The following is a 24732-nucleotide window of genomic DNA, read 5'->3' as shown; positions in this document are numbered from 1 at the left end:
AGAAAGAGGTGTTTGATGTTTTCGTTATGATCGCAAAAGCTAAACCTAGATGAGCCCATCCAGTTGCGTTTTGCCAGGTTATCCTTAGTCAAAATGACTTGTTTATGCACAAACCACATAAACACTTTGATACGTAAGGGAATCTTAACTCTCCAAATGTGAATCGAGGAAGGGACAACGCTAGAGTTAATGACATCCAGATACATAGACTTGACTGAGAACACACCGTTCCTAGTAAGTTTCCAAGACAGCTGATCTGGTTGCTGGGTGAGCTACACGTGCATTAAACCATTATTTATGTAGATCTTTCCTTGCACCAATATCTCCTCAAGTTGATAAAAAATGAATGTTCTCAGCAGCCATACCCTCCATGACTAACACAATTTATACACCACCACTGACCCTGTTCATTCTATAAATACTTCATGAGTCATTCAACATATTTTCTCGTCGGCAGAAATAATGCAAGAAAAAAAATTATATAAACCAGCAATGATGTCTGTTCTCTCCATCCTTCAGAGTCATTGAGGTTTCGAACTTACTTATTATACACTTACATTGTTAACCAAAACCATGCAAGACAAAAATAAAGAGACAACTGATGTCACTTTGAGAATATGAGATGACGGGAAAAGAGCACTTGGTGAAGAGTGACGATTCTGTACTGAACGTTGTGATGTCCTGAAGCGCTATACCTCCAACCACCACTCGCTGCCGAGGGCTGAGGCTATGGGCTCCAACTTGCCGTGGGCACTTGTCGTCTTTGCAGCCACAACTTCCTTCACGCAGTCAGCTTTCTTCATTGTAGAAGGACAAAATATAGGCTGTGCAATCTCGATGTATTGATCGGTGCACCAGGCACGTATATATAAGTACAGAGGTGGGCCACAACCTCAACTATACAAAGGAAACATGAGGTGGGCCCTACACACAAATATACACGTACACAATATACTCAACCCCCCCCCCCCCCCCCCCCCCGCGCAGTCGAAGCGGCGCCAGTGACGCAAAGACTGGAACGAAAGTCCTCGAAAGTAGAAGTCGGCAGTCCCTTCGTCATCACATCGGCGAACTGCTGAGCGGTCGGCACATGGAGAACCCGCATGCGTCCAAGAGCCACCTGCTCGCGCACAAAGTGAATGTCCAGCTCGATGTGTTTAGTCCGGCGATGATGAACGGGGTTGGCGGAGAGGTACACCGCAGAGACGTTGTCACAGTAGACAACCGTAGCCTGGGAAACGTCATGATGCAGCTCCTGCAGTAACTGTCGTAGCCAGGTGCACTCGGCAACGGCATTGGCCACAGCTCGGTACTCAGCCTCCGCGCTGGAGCGCGAAACGGTGGGTTGTCGCTTAGACGACCACAAGACGAGTGAAGGACCGAGGTAGACGCAGTAGCCAGAGGTGGACCGACGAGTGTCAGGGCAGCCAGCCCAGTCAGCATCGGAGTAGGCCACCATCTCCAGAGAAGTAGACGCCGCGAGTGTCAGCCCGAGGGTCATCGTGCCGCGGATGTAGCGAAGGATCCGCTTCACGAGAGTCCAATGAGAGTCACGAGGGGCGTGCATGTGGAGACACACCTGCTGAACAGCATACTGAAGATCCGGTCGAGTGAGAGTCAAGTACTGAAGAGCGCCGACAATAGACCGGTACAAAGGAGCATCCGACGCAGGCGAGCCCTCAAGAGCAGAGACCTTGGCCTTCGTGTCAACAGGAGTAGCAACAGGGTGACAGTTGAGCATACCGGCACGCTCAAGAAGCTCATGTGCATACTTCTGCTGATGAAGAAAGAACCCGTCCGGGCGGCGAACGACCCCAATGCCAAGGAAATAATGTAGAGCACCCAGGTCCTTAATAGCAAACTCGTCACGCAGCCGGAGAGTAATCTGCTGAAGAACAGCTGAGGAGGAGGCAGTCAGGATGATGTCGTCGACGTAAAGCAGCAAATATGTAGTCGTGTCACCGTGGCGATAGACAAACAGCGAGGCGTCCGAGCGAGTAACGCTGAAGCCCAGTGTCTGAAGAAACCCGGCGATCCGCTGGTACCAGGCGCGGGGTGCCTGCTTGAGCCCGTAAAGAGAGCGGGACAGCAGACACACATGGCTGGGAAGTGAGGCGTCGACAAAACCGGTGGGTTGCTCACAATACATCTGCTCCTCAAGATGGCCATGGAGAAAGGCATTGGAGACATCCATCTGATGAACGGGCCAGCCGCGGGACACGGCGAGCTGGAGGACGGTGCGGATCGTGCCCGGTTTTACAACCGGGGCGAACGTCTCGGTGAAGTCCACTCCAGCGCGCTGGCGAAAACCACGGACCACCCAGCGAGCCTTGTAGCGCTCGAGAGTGCCATCCGAGCGGGTCTTATGGCGAAAGACCCACTTGCCGGTGATGACGTTGGCGCGAGGAGGCCGGGGAACCAGTGTCCAAGTGCGGTTCCGTTGGAGCGCATCGAACTCTTCCTGCATCGCCGCAAGCCAGTGAGGATCACGGAGGGCGGCGCGAGCGGACACGGGAAGAGGCGACGGCTCCGCAGTGGAGGCGGCGAGGACATACTCGTCACTCGTGTACCGGAGGCTCGGACGATGAACGCCGGTACGAGCGCGGGTGACGGGGCCAGAGGGCGCCAATGGAGCCACCGGCGAGGCAGCCGGCGAGGGAGCCGGCAAGACGGCCGGCGTCAGGGCCGGCGAGGCGACTGGCGAGGCGGCCGGCGTCCGGGCCGGCGAGGCGGCCGGCGTAAGGGCCGGCGAGGGAGCCGGCGTCAGGGTCGGCGAGGCGGCCGGTGTTGAGGCGGCTGAGGAGGCGGCCGAGCCGGCCGCGCCCGATCCCGCGGCGGGTGAGGGAGGGGCGCCAGGGGCGCCGTCAAAGCCGGCCGAGGAGGCCGAGGGGGCGGGCGCTGGCGTGAGGGCGCGAGGACCGCCAAAGCCCGGAGGCGGTCCGCGGGCCGAACGGAACCGTCCGCCTGACGGAGTCGTCGAAGGGCCGCCGGTGGCCGGTGGTGACGAGACTACCAGGGGTACCTGCTGCTGAAACGGAAACACCATCTCATCAAAGTAAACGTGTCGGAAGGTGAAAACACGATGGGAGACGGGATTATAACAGCGATAGCCCTTAGTGTTGGGTGGGTAGCCGAGAAAGATGCAGGCGGCGGAGCGGGTGCAAGCTTATGAGGCGCAGTAGCGGCGATGCTAGGGTAGCAAAGGCAGCCGAAGATGCGAAGCCCATCATAAGAGGGGGTGCACCGAAGAGAAGATGATGAGGTGTAAAGTTCCCGCGAGTACGACATGGGCGGATGTTGATGAGGAGAGAAGCGGTGGCGAGAGCGTCAGGACAAAAGTGCGGAGGCACATTGGCATGAAAGATAAGAGTCCTAACGCAGTCATTAAGAGTGCGAAGGATGCGCTCAGCACGACCGTTCTGTTGCGAGGTGTACGGGCAAGTGAAACGAAAAATCGTGCCATGTGTGGTAAGAAGATTACGAATGGCGAGGTTGTCAAATTCCTTCCCGTTGTCTGTCTGCAACGCGAGAATGGGACGACCAAACTGCGTGAGAAAATAGGAGTAGAACGCGGCGAGAGTGGATATAACATCCGACTTGCGGCGCAACGGGAAGGTCCACACATAATGCGAAAAATCATCAAGTATGACAAGATAATAAAGAAAGCCCGTATTACTGGCAACAGGAGAGGTCCAAACATCACTATGAATTAACTCAAACGGGTATGATGCAACAAAAGAAGAAGCCCTAAACGGAAGACGAGCATGTTTGCCGAGGAGACATGCATGACACGAGTGATCCTCGTTCTTATTACACGTGAAAGAAAAACTCCGAAGTATGTGGCGAAGGGTGGCAGGATTAGGATGACCCAAGCGAGCATGCCAAAGATCCACTCCGGTGGCGAAAGCGACAGGGGCGGCGGAAGTGGTGGAGGTGGCGGAGTGAACCGGGTAGAGCTCGTCGGGGCTGTCACATCGGTGGAGCACCATCCACGTGCGAGCGTCCTTAACAGAAAAACCACATGCGTCAAATTCGACGGTAACCGGATTTTCACGTGTAAGAGAACGGACAGAAACAAGATTTTTAATAAGTTCAGGAGAAACGAGGATATTAGACATGGATATAGGAGTGGAGTTAGACGGAAAATATGTATGACCAATATGAGTGATGGGAAGAGAAGATCCGTCACCGACGGTGATGCGGTTGGAGGTGTGGACAGGATGAGCGGTGTGAAGGTTATCGGGGTACGCCGCCATGTGAGCGGTGGCGCCGCTGTCCATGTACCAATCGCCACCGCCGGTGTAGCTGGACGGGGAGGGAGCGCTATGGAGAGCCGCCAGGAGGGCCGGGTCCCATGGTGCCGGCGGGAGAGGCAGCGCAGCCGTCAGGGGCAGCAGCGGCGGCCCACCTGGCGACGGCTGCTGACCGTAGGGCGCCGCGTAGGGCTGCGGCGCGGCGTAGTACGCCTGGTGTGGCTGAGGCCGAGTGCCGAGAAGGCCCCGGGGCAGGGGCCCGAGGAACCTGTTGGAAATATGCCCTAGAGGCAATAATAAATTGATTATTATTATATTTCCTTGTTCATGATAATCGTTTATTATCCATGCTAGAATTGTATTGATAGGAAACTCAGATACATGTGTGGATACATAGACAACACCATGTCCCTAGTAAGCCTCTAGTTGACTAGCTCGTTAATCAATAGATGGTTACGGTTTCCTAACCATGGACATTGGATGTCATTGATAACGGGATCACATCATTAGGAGAATGATGTGATGGACAAAGACCCAATCCTAAGCCTAGCACAAGATCATGTAGTTCGTATGCTAAAGCTTTTCTAATGTCAAGTATCATTTCTTTAGACCATGAGATTGTGCAACTCCCGGATACCGTAGGAGTGCTTTGGGTGTGCCAAACGTCACAACGTAACTGGATGGCTATAAAGGTACACTACAGGTATCTCCGAAAGTATCTGTTAGGTTGGCATGAATCGAGACTGGGATTTGTCACTCCGTGTAAACGGAGAGGTATCTCTGGGCCCACTCGGTAGGACATCATCATAATGTGCACAATGTGATCAAGGAGTTGATCACGGGATGATGTGTTACGAAACGAGTAAAGAGACTTGCCGGTAACGAGATTGAACAAGGTATCGGGATACCGACGATCGAATCTCGGGCAAGTATCGTACCGCTAGACAAAGGGAATTGTATACGGGATTGATTAAGTCCTTGACATCGTGGTTCATCCGATGAGATCATCGTGGAACATGTGGGAGCCAACATGGGTATCCAGATCCCGCTGTTGGTTATTGACCGGAGAGTCATCTCAGTCATGTCTGCATGTCTCCCGAACCCGTAGGGTCTACACACTTAAGGTTCGGTGACGCTAGGGTTATAGAGATATTAGTATGCGGTAAGCCGAAAGTTGTTTGGAGTCCCGGATGAGATCCCGGACGTCACGAGGAGTTCCGGAATGGTCTGGAGGTAAAGAATTATATATATAGGAAGTGCTATTTCGGCCATCGGGACAAGTTTCGGGGTCACCGGTATTGTACCGGGACCACCGGAAGGGTCCCGGGGGTCCACCGGGTGGGGCCACCTGCCCCGGGGGGCCACATGGGCTGTAGGGGTATGCGCCTTGGCCTGTATGGGGCAAGGGCACCAGCCCCAATAGGCCCATGCGCCAAGAGATGAGGGAAGGGAAGAGTCCTAAAAGGAGAAGGCACCTCCGAGGTGCCTTGGGGAGGAGGGACTCCTCCCTGGCCGCACCCTTCCTTGGAGGAAGGGCCAAGGCTGTGCCCCCCCTCTCCCTTGGCCCTATATATAGTGGGGGAAGGGAGGGCAGCAACACCTAAGCCCTGGCGCCTCCCTCTCCCTCCCATGACACATCTTCCTCCTCCCGCAGCGCTTGGCGAAGCCCTGTTGGAATCCCGCTACTTCCACCACCACGCCGTTGTGCTGCTGGATCTCCATCAACCTCTCCTCCCCCCTTGCTGGATCAAGAAGGAGGAGACGTCGCTGCTCCGTACGTGTGTTGAACGCGGAGGTGCCATCCGTTCGGCGCTAGGATCATCGGTGAATTGGATCACGATGAGTACGACTCCATCAACCCCGTTCTTTTAAACGCTTCCGCGTGCGATCTACAAGGGTATGTAGATCCACTCCTCCCTCGTTGCTAGATGACTCCATAGATAGATCTTGGTGACACGTAGGAAAATTTTGAATTTATGCTACGTTCCCCAACAGTGGCATCATGAGCTAGGTCTATGCGTAGTTTCTATGCACGAGTAGAACACAAAGTAGTTGTGGGCATTGATTTTGTTCAATATGCTTACCGTTACTAGTCCAATCTTGATTCGGTGGTATTGTGGGATGAAGCGGCCCGGACCGACCTTACACGTACTCTTACGTGAGACTGGTTCCACCGACTGACATGCACTAGTTGCATAAGGTGGCTAGCGGGTGTCTGTCTCTCCCACTTTAGTCGGATCGGATTCGATGAAAAGGGTCCTTATGAAGGGTAAATAGCAATTGGCATATAACGTTGTGGTTTTTGCGTAGGTAAGAAACGTTCTTGCTTGAAACCCATAGCAGCCACGTAAAACATGCAAACAACAATTAGAGGACGTCTAACTTGTTTTTGCAGGGTATGCTATGTGATGTGATATGGCCAAAGGATGTGATGAATGATATATGTGATGTATGAGATGATCATATTCTTGTAATAGGAATCACGACTTGCATGTCGATGAGTATGACAACCGGCAGGAGCCATAGGAGTTGTCTTAATTTATTTATGACCTGCGTGTCAACATAAATGTCATGTAATTACTTTACTTTATTCCTAACCGTTAGCTGTAGTAGTAGAAGTAATAGTTGGCGAGGCAACTTCATGGAGACACGATGATGGAGATCATGGTGTCATGCCGGTGACGATGATGATCATGGAGCCCCGAAGATGAAGATCAAAAGGAGCAATATGATATTGGCCATATCATGTCACTATTTGATTGCATGTGATGTTTATCATGTTTATACATCTTATTTGCTTAGAACGACGGTAGTAAATAAGATGATCCCTCACTAAAATTTCAAGAAGGTGTTCCCCCTAACTGTGCACCGTTGCGAAAGTTCGTCGTTTCGAAGCACCACGTGATGATCGGGTGTGATAGATTCTTACGTTCGAATACAACGGGTGTAAGACAGATTTACACACGCGAAACACTTAGATTGACTTGACGAGCCTAGGATGTACAGACATGGCCTCGGAACACAAGAGACCGAAAGGTCGAGCATGAGTCGTATAGAAGATACGATCAACATGAAGATGTTCACCGATGTTGACTAGTCCGTCTCACGTGATGATCGGACACGGCCTAGTTGACTCGGATCATGTAATCACTTAGATGACTAGAGGGATGTCTATCTGAGTTGGAGTTCATAAGATGAACTTAATTATCCTGAACATAGTCAAAAGGTCTTCGCAAATTATGTCGTAGCTCGCGCTTCAGTTCTACTGTTTAGATATGTTCCTAGAGAAAATTTAGTTGAAAGTTGATAGTAGTAATTATGCGGACTAGGTCCGTAAACTGAGGTTTGTCCTCATTGCTTCATAGAAGGCTTATGTCCTTAATGCACCGCTCAGTGTGCTGAACCTCGAACGTTGTCTATGGATGTTGCGAACATCTGACATACATATTTTGATAACTATGTGATAGTTCAGTTAAACGGCTTAGAGTTGAGGCACCGAAGACGTTTTGAAACGTCGCGAAACATATGAGATGTTTCGAGGGCTGAAATTGGGATTTCAGGCTCGTGCCCACGTCAAGAGGTATAAGACCTCTGACGATTTTCTTAGCCTGCAAACTAAGGGAGAAAAGCTCAATTGTTGAACTTGTGCTCAGATTATCTGAGTACAACAATCGCTTGAATCGAGTGGGAGTTGATCTTCCAGATGAGAAAGTGATGTTTCTCCGAAGTCATTACCACCAAGCTGCTAGAGCTTCGTGATGAACTATAATATATCAGGGACATATATGATGATCCTTGAGATATTCGCGATGTTTGACACCACAAAAGTAGAAATCAAGGAGCATCAATTGTTGATGGTCGGTGAAACCACTAGTTTCAAGAAGGGCAAGGGCACAAAGGGATACTTCATGAAACGGCAATTCAACTGCTGCTCTAGTGAAGAAACCCAAGGTTGAACCCAAACCCGAGACTAAGTGCTTCTGTAATAAGGGGAACAGCCACTGGAGCAGAATTACCCTAGATACTTGGTAGATGAGAAGGCTGGCAAGGTCGATAGAAGTATATTGGATATACATTGTGTTGATGTGTACTTTACTAGTACTCCTAGTAGCACCAAGGTATTAGATACCGGTTCGGTTGCTAAGTGTTAGTAACTCGAAATAAAAGCTACGGAATAAACGGAGACTAGCTAAAGGTGAGCTGACGATATGTGTTGGAAGTGTTTCCAATGTTGATATGATCAAGCATCGCACGCTCCCTCTACCATCGAGATTGGTGTTTGCGTTGAGCATAGACATGATTGGATTATGTCTATCGCAATACGGTTATTCATTTAAGGAGAATAACGGTTACTCTGTTTATTTGAATAATACCTTCAATGGTCTTGCACCTAAAATGAATGGTTAATTGAATCTCGATCATAGTGATACACATGTTCATGCCAAAAGATATAAGATAGTAATGATAGTACCACCTACTTGTGGCACTGCCACTTAAGTCATATCGGTATAAAACGCATGAAGAAGCTCCATGTTGATGGATCTTTGGACTCACTCATTTTTGAAAGGATTGAGACATGCGAACCATGTTTGTTGGTAGATATGCATGAAGAAACTCTATACAGATGGATCGTTTGGACTCACTTGATTTTTAATCACTTGAGACATGCAAATCATACCACATGGGCAAGATGACTGAAAGCCTCGTTTTCAGTAAAATGGAACTAGAAAGCAACTTGTTGGAAGTAATACATTTTGATGTGTGCAGTCCAATGAGTGCTGAGGCGTGTAGTGGATATCGTTATGTTCTTACTTCACAGATGATTTGAGTAGATGTTGAGTATATTTACTTGATGAATCACGAGTCTGAATTATTGAAAGGTTCAAGTAATTTCAGGGTGAAGTTGAAAGATCGTCGTGACAAGAGGATAAAATATCTATGATATGATCATAGAGATGAATATCTGAATTACGAGTTTGGCACAGAATTAAGACATTGTGGAAATTGTTTCACAACTAATACAGCCTGGAACACCATAGTGTGATGGTGTGTCCGAACATCATAACTGCACCCTATTGGATATGATGCATACCATGATGTCTCTTATCGAATTACCACGATAGTTTATGGGTTAGGCATTAAAGACAACCACATTCACTTTAAAAGGGGCACCACGTAATTCCGATGAGATGACACCGTATGAACTATGGTTTAGAGAAACCTAAGTTGTCATTTCTTAAAAGTTTGAGGCTATGACGCTTATGTGAAAAGGTTTCAAGCTGATAAGCTCGAACCCAAAGCGGATAAATGCATCTTCATAGGACACCCAAAACAGTTGGGTATACCTCATGTCTCAGATTCGAAAGCAATAAGGGATTGTTTCTAGAATCGGGTCCTTTCTCGAGGAAAAGTTTCTCTCGAAAGAATTGAGTGGGAGGATGGTGGAGACTTGATGAGGTTATTGAACCGTCTCTTCAACTAGTGTGTGGCAGGGCACATGAAGTTGTTCCTGTGGCACCTACACCAATTGAAGTGGAAGCTTATGATAGTGATCATGAAACTTCAGATCAAGTCACTACCAAACCTCGTGGGATGACAAGGATGCGTACTACTTTAGAGTGGTACGTAATCCTGTCTTGGAAGTCATGTTGCCAGACAATAATGAACCTACGAGCTATGGAGCAGCGATGGTGGGCCTGGATTCGAAAATGGCTCAAGGCCATATAATCCGAGAGAGGATCCATATATGAAAACAAAGTGTAGACTTTGGGAGAACTACTTGATGGTCGTAAGGCTGTTAGGTACATATGGATTTTAAAAGAAAGACGGGCAATGATGGTAAATGTCACCATTAAGAAAGCTCGACTTGTCGTTAAGATGTTTTCCGACAAGTTCAAGGAGAAGACTACGATGAGACTTTCTCACTCGTAGCGATGCTAAGAGTCTGTTGGAATTATATTAGCGATTACTGCATTATTTGTGAAATCTTGCAGATAGGATGTCAAAACATTGTTTCCTCGACGTTTTTTGAGGAAAGGTTGTATGTGATACAAACCGGAAGGTTTTTTCAATCCTGAAAGATGCTAATAAGTATGCAAAGCTCCAGCAATCCTTCTAGGGACTGGAGTAAGCATCTCGGAGTTGGAATGTATGCTTTGATGATGATCAAAGATTTTGGGTTTATACAAAGTTTATGAGAAACTTGTATTTCCAAAGAAGTGAGTGGGAGCACTATAGAATTTCTGATGAATATATGTTGTTGACATATTGTTGATCAGAAATGACGTAGAATTTCTGGAAAGCATATAGGGTTATTTGGAAAGTGTTTTTCAATGGAAAGCCTGGATTAAACTACTTGAACATTGAGTATCAAGATCTATAAGGATAGATCAAAATGCTTAATGGTACTTTCAAATGAGCACATACCTTGACATGATCTTGAAGGTGTTCAAGATGGATCAGTCAAAGAAGGAGTTCTTGCCTGAGTTGTAAGGTATGAAGTTAAGACTTAAAGCTCGACCACGGCAGAAGAAAGAGGAAGGACGAAGGTCGTCCCCTATGCTTTTGTCATAGGCTCTATACGGTATGCCATGCTATGTACTGCACCTGAAATGTGCCTTGCCATGAGTCAGTCAAGGGGTACAAGAGTGATCCAAGAATGGATCACAAGACAACGGTCAAAGTTATCCTTAGTAACTAGTGGACTAAGGAATTTTCTCGATTATGGAGGTGGTAAAAGAGTTCGTCGTAAAGGGTTACGCCGATGCAAACTTTGACACTAATCTAGATTATTCTGAGTAGTAAACTGGATTCGTATAGTAGAACAGTTATTTGGAATAGCTCCAAATGTAGGGTAGTAGTTGCATCTACAAGATGACATAGAAATTTGTGAAGTACATACGGATCTGAAAGATTCAGACCCGTTGACTATAACATCTCTCACAAGCATAACATGATCAAACCCAGAACTCATCGAGTGTTAATCACATGGTAATGTGAACTAGATTATTGACTCTAGTAAACTCTTTGGGTGTTAGTCACATGGGGATGTGACCTTGAGTGTTAGTCACATAGCGATGTGAACTGGATTATTGACTCTAGTGCAAGTGGGAGACTGTTGGAAATATGCCCTAGAGGCAATAATAAATTGATTATTATTATATTTCCTTGTTCATGATAATCGTTTATTATCCATGCTAGAATTGTATTGATAGGAAACTCAGATACATGTGTGGATACATAGACAACACCATGTCCCTAGTAAGCCTCTAGTTGACTAGCTCGTTAATCAATAGATGGTTACGGTTTCCTAACCATGGACATTGGATGTCATTGATAACGGGATCACATCATTAGGAGAATGATGTGATGGACAAAGACCCAATCCTAAGCCTAGCACAAGATCATGTAGTTCGTATGCTAAAGCTTTTCTAATGTCAAGTATCATTTCCTTAGACCATGAGATTGTGCAACTCCCGGATACCGTAGGAGTGTTTTGGGTGTGCTAAACGTCACAACGTAACTGGGTGGCTATAAAGGTACACTACAGGTATCTCCGAAAGTATCTGTTGGGTTGGCACGAATCGAGACTGGGATTTGTCACTCCGTGTAAACGGAGAGGTATCTCTGGGCCCACTCAGTAGGACATCATCATAATGTGCACAATGTGATCAAGGAGTTGATCACGGGATGATGTGTTACAAAACGAGTAAAGAGACTTGCCGGTAACGAGATTGAACAAGGTATCGGGATACCGACGATCGAATCTCGGGCAAGTATCGTACCGCTAGACAAAGGGAATTGTATATGGGATTGATTAAGTCCTTGACATCGTGGTTCACCCGATGAGATCATCATGGAACATGTGGGAGCCAACATGGGTATCCAGATCCCTCTGTTGGTTATTGACCGGAGAGTCATCTCGGTCATGTCTGCATGTCTCCCGAACCCGTAGGGTCTACACACTTAAGGTTCGGTGACGCTAGGGTTATAGAGATATTAGTATGCGGTAAGCCGAAAGTTGTTTGGAGTCCCGGATGAGATCCCGGACGTCACGAGGAGTTCCGGAATGGTCCGGAGGTAAAGAATTATATATAGGAAGTGCTATTTCGGCCATCGGGACAAGTTTCGGGGTCACCGGTATTGTACTGGGACCACCGGAAGGGTCCTGGGGGTCCACCGGGTGGGGCTACCTGCCCCGGGGGGCCACATGGGCTGTAGGGGTGTGCACCTTGGCCTGTATGGGGCAAGGGCACCAGCCCCAATAGGCCATGCGCCAAGAGATGAGGGAAGGGAAGAGTCCTAAAAGGGGAAGGCACCTCCGAGTGCCTTAGGGAGGAGGGACTCCTCCCTGGCCGCACCCTTCCTTGGAGGAAGGGCCAAGGCTGCGCCCCCCCTCTCCCTTGGCCCTATATATAGTGGGGGAAGGGAGGGCAGCAACACCTAAGCCCTGGCGCCTCCCTCTCCCTCCCATGACACATCTTCCTCCTCCCGCAGCGCTTGGTGAAGCCCTGTTGGAATCCCGCCACTTCCACCACCACGCCGTTGTGCTGCTGGATCTCCATCAACCTCTCCTCCCCCCTTGCTGGATCAAGAAGGAGGAGACGTCGCTGCTCCGTACGTGTGTTGAACGCGGAGGTGCCGTCCGTTCGGCGCTAGGATCATCGGTGATTTGGATCACGACGAGTACGACTCCATCAACCCCGTTCTCTTGAACGCTTCCGCGCGCGATCTACAAGGGTATGTAGATCCACTCCTCCCTCGTTGCTAGATGACTCCATAGATAGATCTTGGTGACACGTAGGAAAATTTTGAATTTATGCTACGTTCCCCAACAGAACCGGCATGGAGTAGGCGTGGACAACGCCGGTCCATGGGTTCTGGCCGGCGTACCACGGGACCGGCTGAGGGGCCTGCTGTGGCGGGCGGGGCGCTCCTCCCTGAGCACCGCTGCCGCCCCCCTGCTTGCGGCCGCCACGACGACCGCCGCGACGACCCCCCCCCATTGGCCGCCGGCTGGGGCGGCGGGAAGGGGGCGGCTGGTGCGGGCGGGAACTCGGGCGGGAAGGCGGGCACCGCCGGCTGGGGGGGGCGTCGGGCGTGGCGGTGGCGGGGCCGAAACCCCGCGGGTGCCTGCGACGAGGGCGGTGTGGGTCGCGCGAGTCCGTGCCACCCGCATCCGGCGCTCCTCCAAGTTGAGGTACGCGACCACCTTGGCGAAGGTGGGCTCCGGGATGAGGGTGAGGTTGGAGGCGGCGTTCCCGAAGTCCTCGTTGAGGCCGCCGGAGAGGGTGCTGATGAGGAGCTCGTCGTCGATCTTTTCCCCGAGATCACGGAGCTCATCGGCGAGCTTCTTGAGGCGCATGCAAAAATCATCGATGGATGAGTCAAGTTGCTGGCACCCGTAAAACTCAGCATAGAGCAGGACCTTGCGCTGCACCCGATTGCCGGTGAAGAGGCCGTTGAGCTTGGTCCAGACTGCATAGGCGTCGTCCTCGTCGTTCACCACGGTGTGGAAGAGGTCGCTGGAGATGGTGAGGTAGAACCAGCGGATGATGGAGGCGTCGAGGATCATCGACTCCTCGTCGTTGATCATGAGCGCCGAGTCCACGGTGCCGTCCACGTGGCCGTGCAGGGGGTAGTCACAGAACACAAGCGAAAAATACCGCTTCCAAGCGGAGTAGGAGGCGGTGGTGTGATCAAGCTTGACCGGAACGCGCTCGTGGATGTTGACGTCGCGGACGAGAGTGACATCGGGACCGGCAAACGGGTTGGAAACGGTGGACGAAGAGGAGCTCATGGCTAGGGTTCGGTGCGGGTGGAGGGAGACGGGGTGCGGCGCGGTGGGAGGGGAGGGGGAGGTTAGCGGCGCAGGTGGGAGGGGAGGGGAGGGTCGCGGCGCGGGTGAGGGAGGCGGAAGCGGAAGCCCGCGGCGGTGGCGGCGGCGGCGAGCGAGGTGGTGGGAGAGGCGGCGGTGACCAGCGGCAGCGGCGGCGACCGGAAGGAGGGTGGCGGCGGCGGCGGCTGGTGACGGCGACGGGGAGGAGCGGCGGCGGCGGCTGGTGACGGCGGCGGGGAGGAGCGGCGGCGGCGGCGGCGTCGAGGCGCGGCTGCGGCGGCGGCTAGGGTTAGGATCGTGCTGCGATAGATACCATGTAGAAGGACAAGATATGGGCTGTGCAATCTCGATGTATTGATCGGTGCACCAGGCACGTATATATAAGTACAGAGGTAGGCCACAACCTCAACTATACAAAGGAAACAGTAGATGGGCCCTACACACAAATATACACATACACAATATACTCAACATTCATGAAGCATTTAGTGGCCCACGATGATCTTGAAGGCGCCTGCCTCATCCACGCAAAGCTCACCATACGGCCTCTAGTGGTGGAGACCCGCATTGAGGATGACAAAGAAAATGCCCGGTGACCCTAGGCAGCTGCTCCGGCTTCGCCAATGAGCTGTTGTGGAGGCGCCTTGGCATTGCCAAGGTCATCCTTTTTGTGCAGTATCCTGGCCCCGAGCATGTGCAACGTTGACTGCCATGACCTGCGCATGTGAGCCATGGAACTGACACGACAAGGGTATGCCAAGTTGGCGTTGCTGTCATGGTGTCACAGCATCACGGCATGCACCGTCCTCACATAAGCAGTTCAGCACATGATGTGCACTGTCACCTTTTTAGGTGTAGTACAACTAGTGTGCCTCACTACCTTGCGAATTCTGAGGAAAACTAGCCAGTTTGCTCATCCGTCCATAGGTGCAGCTAAGTGAGTCAATTAGACGGATGCTAAACTCATATTTGTGTGTACTCTCTTCTTCAAAACAAATGAAGATTTGCAATTGAACTTTCGTGAACTTGTAAACTTAGTACCGGTGTTTTTTGGTGTTATTTCTTAAATGGTATAGCATATCCATCATGTCTTCATCAATCTCAGTATCTATTTGCTCTTCTTTCTTTTAGGTTGGCAGTTCTACTTTTCGAAAATGCTCATAATTAAGGGCGGGGTGTATATTTGTGTGCGTTCATGAGGATGGGTGTGCATACATATAGCGAGCATCTATATCTTTTTTTGTTTCAGAAAAACTGATATGTACGTGCTCTAGATTTTTTTAGTCTTCCAAAAAAAAAAACTGTTTTCGCTTGCATCTCCTTTGTTTGTTCCGCCTGTTCAAGAATATGCAAAGCTCCACGCCGATCCTCTGTTACTCTATTTGACGCTAAACATGGTATGCCCTAAAGAAGACCACAGTCACATAAAAATAAAAAGATTGGAAATACAACGGATGTCTGTGTAGTTCAAATTGAATAAGGAAAGGATTCAGACGATGTACTGCAGTTATCACCTCACATCGGAATGCTCAGATTTCAGTTCATATATTCATTCAATTTTAATTTAAGATATCATATACAGCACGGCCGCATGATTATGCGGTATCTGTTGGCACAGCCCGAGGAGGAAGAAGGAATAGCACACGCGAACTGAAGGTAGAAGAAGATCACACACAGACTTTGACATTTTCTGTATTTCTTCTCGCACTCAAGGTCTGAAGCACAATGCAGATACATGGGCTTTAATAGCCAAATCATTCGGCCAACACACCCCGCGCAATAACTCACTAACCAACTTCCTAGCTGCATGCACCACTACAGAAAAAAACTTTAAAGCCATGTACCCAATACACTCGGCTTATATTGATATAAACACGGTTTATATATAAGCGGAGTAAAACACCCAGCTTATATGACACGGTTTACACTCCATTGGCTTATAAGGTATAAGCGGAGTGCCAGTGCAAAAACTCTCGGTTTATGTATAAGCCGTGTGTTTATAGGAGGCTCTCGGCTTACTAAAGTAACATGACGGCAGTCGGAAGGTAACGGCCACGTGTCATCGTCTGTATAAACCGAGTGTCTACTGGAGCCACACGGTTTATATAAACTGAGTGCCTACAAGCGCTACACGTTTTATCTATAAACCAAGTGCTGCACGGTTTAAATATAAACCGAATGCCTGCTTGAGCCACACGGTTTATATATAAACATGTAAAGCGAGTGCCGACTCCTGCTGTACTCGGCTTATAGTCCAGCTGTTGTTATAAATATGCCTATAAGCCGTGTGGCTGGAAGCTGAAGTACTCGGCTTATACAGCTCCCGTGGCATAATATGCCTATAAGCCGGGTGCCATGTCCCAGGGACACTCGGTTTATAGGCCAGATTGCTTTTTTTTCTGCATGCTTCAGCGAACAGCGGCAACATGGCTTATATATCCAGCAAGCAACATGTCCAACAAATATAGATCCAGCAAGTAATATATAGCCAATAAATAGTAAAGATAAATGCAATGAAAATCATTTTAAACCAATTTTCCATAAATTTCATGGGTTGCCAACATATAGGCCGAGTGCTATCTTAGGGCACATGGCTTACGTACTGTATAAGCCGAGTGCTATCCCGCGGCACACGGCTTATAGGATGCTCCATGACGGCGCCGTCAGCTACCTCCGTTCTAGACACGTGGCAGATGTCTTTGCTGAGTGCCAGCTGGAAGCCGAGTGCTTTTCCCTGTAGATACCGTGTGCTCACTATAAGCCGAGGGCTTTTTTTCTATACTCGGCTTATAGATGGCTATAGGCCGAGTCCTTCGCATTTGCCGGGTGCTTTTTTGCCTAGACACGGCTTAGATGCATATAACACTACTAGGAAAAGGGCTAAAGATAGGATTGACACTAATGACGCACCAGAGTACTGGTGCGCCACTATTATATACTAATGGCGCACCTGGTGGAGATACGCCATTAGTGTGGAAGACACTAATGGCGCACCAGGCAAACGGTCCGCCACTAGTAAAACATTTTTTTTCATTTTTTCAAACATACTAATGGCGCATCCTGGCAAAGTGCGCCATTAGTAGTTAGAACTACTAATGGCGCACCGGCGACAGAGTGCGCCAGTAAATTTTTTCTTTTTTTACTTTTTGGCAAAAAAACATTCTAATGGCGCACCGCTGCTGGGTGCGCCATTAGTAAGCTTCCCCCCCCCCCCCACTCCACCTATTCCCCTCCCTCCCTTCCTCCCCACTCGACCTAACTGTACGCCCCCTCCGTCCCAACCGTACGCCGCCGCCGCGCCTGCACGCCTCCTCCGCCCCCTCCGTCCCCTGCCGCCGCCTCTCCTTCCCTGCCTTCTTCTCCACCCCGCCGCCCCGACCCTCGCCGCCCCCGCGCCCCCACGCCCCCACTACTGCAGCTCCCCCGCGCCCCTGCGCCCCCGCTCCCCGAACCAAAGGAGGAGGAGGAGTAGGAGAAGGAGACGGAGGCAGCTGACGCGGAGCAGGAGGCCGCGGAGGACGCGCAGCTGGACCGTGCGCAGGCCCTCATCTCCCGCGTCGTCGAGCAGGAGGCCAACCCCAACCTGCGTCTCATCCACACCCTCGCCACCATCCACGTCGTCGAGCAGGAGGCCAGGTAGTCCGCCCATCCCCTCCCTCTCCCCCTTCCGCATGCTGGTAGATAGGAGTAGGAATAGCTTACTGCCGAATCGACCAGCGTAATTAGGCACACAAACTTGTGCTTGCTTCTGCTCATCTAGTTCCGCAACTACTCACGAGCAACGCCGGGATTTCACCCGTGTAAGCCTGAAAGAAGCCATTCGTCTATGTAGGTGTGCTCTGCTTCCTGTATATCTGTTCACCCAGCAGTTAGCAGTCGCATCTTGCTTCTCGTCCAAACAAGCAAATTAACGGAGCAAACTCGTGTGCGGTCAGCGATCGAGTTTCAGGCCATCCTGTTCCTATAGACACTCTGCACAAGTTCTTGGATCCTGTTCTTATAGACAGTCTTCACAAGTTCTTGGCTTTTGGGTCAATACATTGCTGCTCTAGTGCATTTTATTGGTAGTGCATTTCACTGCATTTTATATCTATAAGCAAGGTCTCAGTTCTGTAGTTATATTGCAACTGGAGTACTAATATTTACAAAGGGAGTAACTGATAAAAAGCTCATGTTTCTGTACTCTGCTTCTAGTGTCACAGTGAACTAGCGGTAAATTTTAGAAAGTTGTAGCAGGCATTGGCTATTGCCCAGCTGGGGTGTTGGCTAAATTCTTCATTGCATCCTGGCCCATCGTAGAGTAATTTTAGGAGTAACTTGAAATGGAGTATAACTTGCCATTCTATAACTTGCTGTGAATTACTCTAGGTCAGTGCCATCCTCTTGTACTCAAGAGTATTTTTGTCACAGTGCCATATAACATCAAACCTACTCCTGCATTTTTCTACTCAGGAGTATAAACTGCATTTTGACAGCGCCATAGATAGTAGGAGTAATAAAAATGCTAAGGCGCCATATAAATATTTGCCTTTTGCTTGGTAGGTGTTTGTGATAATGCTTGCAAGGGGCAAATGTTTAAACAAATATAAATATTTGAATGGCCAGAGATGGGATGTGCAAGCCATCAAGGGGGCACGACACAGCCTGGGATGAGCTGTGCCACTTTGCTTATTATTCTTTCCTGAGATAAATAGTAATAAAAATGTGCTTGCTAGCTGCTGCCACTTGTAGCCACGAGACAAGTTCAGTGTGCTATCATTATCATTAATCATGCCCAGCTTAAAAGAAAACAGCAATATGCCCAGGTTAAAAGACAATATCTTTGGTTTTTTGGCAGTAAGAATAGCCTTGTCACTACCTACAGTAGAACATCATACTTTGTTACCTTTTTCTTGTCACTATCTAATGTGCACTATTAGACAAGAGCGAGATGCCTAGGTTAAACTAGCTAGCCTTATACTGCAAGCACAAGTTAATTTTACTCCTCCCTAATTAACAGTATTCCTGAATGACAGATATAACTACTCCTGAATGACCAATACTACTGGAGGAGTACTCCTTAACTAAAAACATTTAAGTTAATTAAAGGAAAAGGCTTCAGTTTATTTTTATTAACAAAAAATGTTTTAGTTAATTTGAGTTAACACAAAAGGTTTCAGTTAATTACTACTGGAGGAGTAAATTAAAAGGTTTAAGTTAATTAAAGGAAAAGTTTTGAATTTATTTTAATTAATACAAAAATGTTTCAGTCAAAGTTACAGTTACAGCAGATAAGAGAATGCTCCTACTGTACTGAAAAATAAGAGAGGGAGAGAGGACACTACTGCACTTGCTACAGAGTCTGTAGGGGGGACTACTCAAGCAGTGCAAGCAAGCAAAATTGCAAGCTACTGCTGCTGCAAGCAAATTTACATAATAAGCTTATAGTCTTTTTCTTATTCTTCTTCTTTTCCAAAATGACATAGGTTAGATTCATTTTACCTAAGTTGGCTCTAATATACTAACTTAGAGCTTATATGCTTAGTTTCCTATAGGTTAGCTCCAAAATAACTTATGTTAGCACAAAATGATCAAGTTTACATAATAAGCTTATAGTCTTCTTCTTATTCTTCTTCTTTTCCAAAATTCTTCTTATTCTTCTTCTAGTGTTCTTCTTCTTCTAGTATTCTTCTAGTCTTCTTCTTTTTCTTCTTCTAACTTCTTGTTTATCATTTTGCAGATTTGATTTAATTCAGGGAAGCTTGCATGGATGGAGTGCTTCTTTTCCATTTGTGTTTTTATTTTGTATCAATGTGAAACTTTTGTGAATTGATGGATAACGGTGTTGGATGAACAATGTGAAACTTTTGTAATATGTAACGATGGAACTATGTGTTGGCTATGTATGTATATATGATGGAACTTATGTGTTGGCTATGTATGTATATATGATGGAACTTGTGTGTTGGCTATGATTGTTATATGGATGCTTGTTGTATATATATGTGTTGGATATCTCATAGGTGAAATAGTGACCTGAGATTAAGAAAAAAAATTAAAAAAATTGTTACTAATGGCGCACTACCGTGTGGTGCGCCATTAGTATAGCAGACGCTAGTGGCGCACCGTGGGCAAAACTAATGGCGCACCAGTGGTGTGCCATTAGTAAAAAATTCTAGTGGCGTGATACTAATGGCGCACCAGTGATACGCCATTAGTAGGCAAAACTGGTGCGCCATTAGTAGCCCTTTTCCTAGTAGTATAAGCCGAGTACCCGAAATATAGCTCTCGGCTTATAGCCTAACACACGGGAAAACAGAATTTTCCTGTAGTGCACGCACTACTCCACTTCTCCATGCACGCGCCCACAACGGACCAGCCACACATATCGGCTTGATCTGCTCCTTTCTCCAGCAGCTCACGCACTTCACAAGCTTGAGTCAGTCCCAAATCTGTAGCATACTAGGAGCTTGCCCACGCACCGGCACACTTGATGCACGTCTCGACTAACTGCATCTGCTTCTAGCTCCACACTATCTGCCAAAAGACTCGGCCGCTGCAACTCTACGGAGCTTTGTGCATGCCGCTAACTAAACTTTCAACTACATGCATGAACGAAACTAATGCGACGAAATAAACTTGATGAATACATAGACAACAAGGTAAACTCTATCAGTATGCACTTCCATCGATCTTAGGCCCGGTGTTAGTGAAGTAAAAAAATTAATTTTACTCGTCTAACTAGCACCTAGCCGAACCGCTAAACCAAATAGTGGAGGATTATTTTTACTCTGCTGTTTAGCACATGCATGTATTTGCTCGGCCCTTACCGCTCAGAGGAAAAAATCTCCTCTCCTGTGCTGCCTCACCCATCTGGTTCCTGCGCCGCATCTATGCCGGCGCCTTCCTTCCGTCCCCTACCGGCCACCACCCGCCATCGCGGACGCTCTAGAGGCCCGACTGTAGTCCTTGCCCACCTGGAATTGTGCCTCTCTCGCGCAGTTGCCGGCACGTAATCGGGAGATCCGTGGCTGCCGCCGTCACACTCGGATTTCATGCATCAAGCCGCCGGTGATGACGCCTTTGTCATGGATTGGCTGGCTACTGAACCGCACAGCCCTAGCAACGCCTCTGTGCCGCATGCAGATATGACTTTCCCCTCTAGCCGGTTGGATCTCACTCGTCGGAGGTTCGCCGGCAAAGACATGCTCGGCCGTTGGCCGGGCTCGGCACTGGCCGAGCAGCTCATCGGCTCCCAGTTGCTGGTCATAAAGTGCGACAACTACCCGCGGCAGGTGGTGCACTGCATTTCCACCACATTGAAACACTCCAGATGGGTGTTCTTCAAGTGCAAAAAAGACGTGTGAGTGCTTCTTTTGATTCGGTTGTTCATCGGATTGGGCGTAATTTGTAGCTCACTATTTGCCCAATGCAAGTTGTGATACTGGGAAGAAGATTGCATCAATCTATTGATAGAGAGAAATTTAATAAATGTTCATGCACTCCTCTCTAGATCGAGTAGACAAGAGATGATACTAGATGCGACACAATATCGAATTCGTTAGAACCGATGAAGAAAGAAGTGTGTAAGCTCGAGAACCCAATAGAAAAAAATCAACAATGAAGAAATAGAAGATATTAATTCAACTAATACGAGCCGTTATGAAAGTTGGATACCTATTGATGTGTCTAATTGTGGTTCTTGTTTTCTTTAGTTTCATTCTCGTAACGAAGAATTAGTAAATTATGTGCTCCAATGTATCAAAATACCGTTCAATGAAATAAAGATGCTATGAAATTTGTATCGGTGGCTGAAAATGAAATGCAAATAGAAAAAATCATTTATATTTACGGGATCGGCTAGGTCTAGACAAAACTTATATTGGAGTAAAAATACTCCATTAAAGGTTTACTCGACCGGATCCTCCTTTATTTTTAGAGGGTCGGTTAGAGTTGACCTTATATACCACCATGTCGGATCTATTCCGCCCGTTTAGTTGAGCAGTGTTTGGCTCCTTGAGAAGCCGGCACAAGTACTAAGAGTATTTACGACCGGGCACCCCAAACTGGCCTCAAATGTCCGGGCAGCTCGCCCGGTTACTGACCGGTCATGATTTTTTGATTCAGACGGACACCTCAAACGGGCCTCAAACGACCGGGTGGACATGCTCCCCTCATTTCCAGTCCAAATATCTGACGGATATGGGGTGGTCTGAGCGCGTCCACCTGACAAGCCCGGCACACCACCGACCCCATTGTTGTCCCACAAAAAACCCCATCCGGCTCATTGCTCCGAAACCCTAGCTCACTCACTCTCCTCTCTCGCTCCATCCTCTCCTCTCCTCGCATCGATTCCGATAGAATCCGGCGCAATGTCGCCTCGATTTTGAGCTGGATCCAGACTAAGATCTTGCCGTCCGCGTCTCCTTGGAGCGGTCCAAGGTGGAGACTGGGGGCAGCTCCGGCTCTGCAACTCACCACAGACGCAGCTTCCCCACCGGTGCAGCTCGGACGCCGGCGCTGGCCCCTCCCGCCCCGTGCGCAACTCCAACAGGCGGCCTACGCAATGCGCACCTCCCCTACGCCATCCCCTGCCCCAGCCGAGTGCTGCCCCCCACGTGGGCAGCGGTGGGTGCTTGTGCCCGCCCCGCCGGCGCGGACGCGCATGCTGGAATCAGAGGCATGCGCCGCCCGCCACGAGTGGTGGTGGCAAAGGGAGAGGAGGGAGGCAGAGCAGTCCGTGCCCCACTGCCGCGGGATGGAGGAGGAGTCCGATGAGGATGTGTGGTTCCTTGGATGGGTTTACCGCCGATCGCTTACGACCGCGGAGACGGACGCGCGGCGGCTCCGCTGGAAGAATGCCAAGTCGCTCCGGATTGCCATTAAGCACTCCGAGCGTGAGGCGGCGGACGCAGCGGTGGAGGCGACTCTGCTCGGGAAGCTCAAGCGGCAGAAGGACGGAGAGGTCCAGCGGCTAAAAGGGCTCGTCATCCTCTCCGACACCTCTGACGACGACCACCAACAAGGTTCCTTGTCGGACGACTTGGACGATCCGCCACCAGCTACCGACGCCTAAAGCTGCGTCGGCGACCGGAAGGGCAGAGGGACGACGAGAAAGTGATAAATCTCTGCCGTCTCCATCTTCAATTTCAAGTTTTGAGTAATGTAGTTTGAATTTTTCCGTCGTTTATGTGAATAATGTGAAGGATGGCACACCAAATTGGGGGGCGGTGCTGGATGACACACCATCATTCAGCAACTCGCCTTTAGCAGTAGAGATATATCTCAAACATCTCAACCCTCCATGGGGCTCTTCACCAAGATACATGTGCTCGAGATGTCATTATCCCGTGAGAACATGGGACAATCATATACAAGGATAATTGCGTCTACCAACCATTTTTTTGCTTGAGAATAGGAGATGGCGGCAAGCAAATACTTAGGAGAATCCTAAAGGAGATGAGAGTATTGCACGGTGTGATGGCTTTGGTCAGTTTTGTTACGCTTGTGAGACGGCCGTTGCAATGCCCTCCCAATTGTTAGGTGCACTAGCCATTTTCCCCATTGGATCCGCCAGTGTCAGGGTACACTCCACCCTCCTCAGCTTCACGTCTTTCTTGAACTCGGAGAAGTGTCAAGATCAAGTTTGTTGGCGCGGGTGCTCATCACAAAGGCCCTCACCGTCGTGGTGTTCACTGCTCGGTCGTGATGTTCACTGCTCGGCTACATCGACCGGATAAAGAGTCGGAGGTGGAACTGCAACAAAGAACCTGGTTCCTGTAAGGCTCACCTATAAAAATGTCTCCTTTCTCAAACACAACCTGAATGTGAAAAAAATTATATAAGACCAGTGACATTCACAAATCATAAAGTATCTAATCTCTCCCTCCTGATTTTAAGTGGGGGGTGGGGTAGATGCTTTGTGATTTGTAAATGGTACGTGTCATCCATCAGGGTGGGTCTCACATGCTAACCCGTGAGACCTGGTCTCATATAATTCATTTCCACATGAATGATAGTACTAAAACAAATGACATGCAACTCAAAAAATAAGATCAATTAAATTGGACATTTTAGTTTTTAGTCCAAAACTTCTAATAAATATACTCTGATTGATTCACAATTAATGTGCCCACACCTACCATTCTTCAGTCTGTCTGGTCGTCTTCCTCCCACTCCCCTTCCGCCTCTCCCGCTTCCTCTCTCACAACCTGTGCTGCCTGGCAGTGAGACGGTGGATGAGGACACAGAGGCGGGAGATGGCGGTGACGAGCTGCACCAGCTCCTGAACCCGGTGCTACAAGGGAGGCTGCAGCACATGCAAGGCAGCATCGACGGAGGCATAGCCGACATCCTACCCGACCCGACGATGGCAAGACTGGTTTAGTGCCTATAATTGGCATGCCAATTGTTGGCAATTCCAAAAAAAATGGTTGTCAATTGGTTGGTTGCCAATGGTTTTTTCCCATCTATCAAAATTTGACGATTTTTGGAAACTTTTCATTTTGCCAAATTTTTGCAGCAAACCAATTAGAATCTTACTCCCACATGCTTCTTGCTGTGCTTTGTGAGCTCACCCGCCACCAGGACCAGGCTGCTGGATTGTTGAATTGCAACAAATGAATCCCCCTACACCACCTACTATGCGGGAGAAAGAATCCA

The 24732-nt window shown here is 48.8% G+C and overlaps 1 pseudogene; it reads right to left on the bottom strand.

Moving 5' to 3' along the window:
* Nucleotides 1-689: 689 nt before the first annotated feature.
* LOC147957086 (uncharacterized) lies at nucleotides 690-14052 on the bottom strand (annotated as a pseudogene).
* Nucleotides 14053-24732: the final 10680 nt, after the last annotated feature.

This window comes from Triticum urartu, chromosome 7A, assembly GCF_056163025.1.
Source record: "Triticum urartu cultivar PI428250 chromosome 7A, HENAU_Tu73, whole genome shotgun sequence".
In the NCBI taxonomy this organism is placed as follows: Eukaryota; Viridiplantae; Streptophyta; class Magnoliopsida; order Poales; family Poaceae; genus Triticum; species Triticum urartu.
This window is presented reverse-complemented; position numbering and strand designations above follow the sequence as displayed.